This window comes from Aptenodytes forsteri, unplaced genomic scaffold (genome assembly GCF_000699145.1).
Source record: "Aptenodytes forsteri isolate BGI_AS27 unplaced genomic scaffold, ASM69914v1 Scaffold284, whole genome shotgun sequence".
NCBI lineage: Eukaryota > Metazoa > Chordata > Aves > Sphenisciformes > Spheniscidae > Aptenodytes > Aptenodytes forsteri.
The window spans coordinates 5,489,165-5,490,309 of NW_008794445.1; positions in this window are offsets into that span (position 1 = coordinate 5,489,165).

The following is a 1,145-nucleotide window of genomic DNA, read 5'->3' on the forward strand; positions in this document are numbered from 1 at the left end:
TCGGTGCGGCTTCTTCACGCCGCCCGTGGCCGGCGCGCTCTTGCGGGCCGCCTTGGTGGCCAGCTGCTTGCGGGGCGCCTTCCCGCCCGTCGACTTACGCGCCGTCTGCTTCGTGCGCGCCATTCCAACTTCCTATTGTCTCAGGCAGGAAAGGGAGTCGCTGGCGCCTGTGACTCCCAGTTATAGTGTGTGGCGGCCCCGCCTTCCCACCTCTGATTGGTCGAAAAAGCGAAGACTTTAATTGGGTAATTCGAGACATCCGGTCAGCACGGCGGCAGCTGACGGCGCCCCGAGCCCCCGCCCCTTCCGATGGGAAGAAGTCCTTTTTCTTTTCGGGAAGCCCGAAGGGCTTTTAAAGATTTATTTCTCTAGTATTTACTGCTCCTGTTCTTTTTCATGACTTGTTTGAGAGTCCGAACCGTGCTTACCGGGTCATATAAAATATAAGCGACCGGCTTTTTACGTTCTTAGATTTTGCTAAGTAAACCTGAAAAAAAGTAGTTATCGTTCTGATAAACCTAGAAAATGTATTTTCTTTTAATTTTACCTCTTGTTTGTAGTAGACTCCTTTTCCGGATTGTATGAGACGTATTAAGTTGATGAAGGGTACAATTAATAAAGAGAAGTCTATAAAAAGAAGAAAACTCTTCTGGGAAGAAACGGAAGATAAAAAGACTAAGCCTGTGATTTAACGAGTAGAGAGCGCGGTTCAGCATAGAGGGGGTTAACGCGGGATTTTCAAATTGCGCCAATGAGCTCGGCCCTTCCCATCAGCCAATGAACAAGCAGAGCTCGGGTATAAAAACGGGTCAGTGCGGGTCGGGTTTAACTGTTCTCCGTTGTTACTCTTGTACTTCGATAAGGAAAGGGGCGCGGAGCCATGGCGCGCACGAAGCAGACGGCGCGTAAGTCGACGGGCGGGAAGGCGCCCCGCAAGCAGCTGGCCACCAAGGCGGCCCGCAAGAGCGCGCCGGCCACGGGCGGCGTGAAGAAGCCGCACCGCTACCGGCCCGGCACGGTGGCGCTGCGCGAGATCCGGCGCTACCAGAAGTCGACGGAGCTGCTGATCCGCAAGCTGCCCCTTCCAGCCCTGGTGCGCGAGATCGCGCAGGACTTCAAGACCGACCTGCGCTTCCAGAACTCGG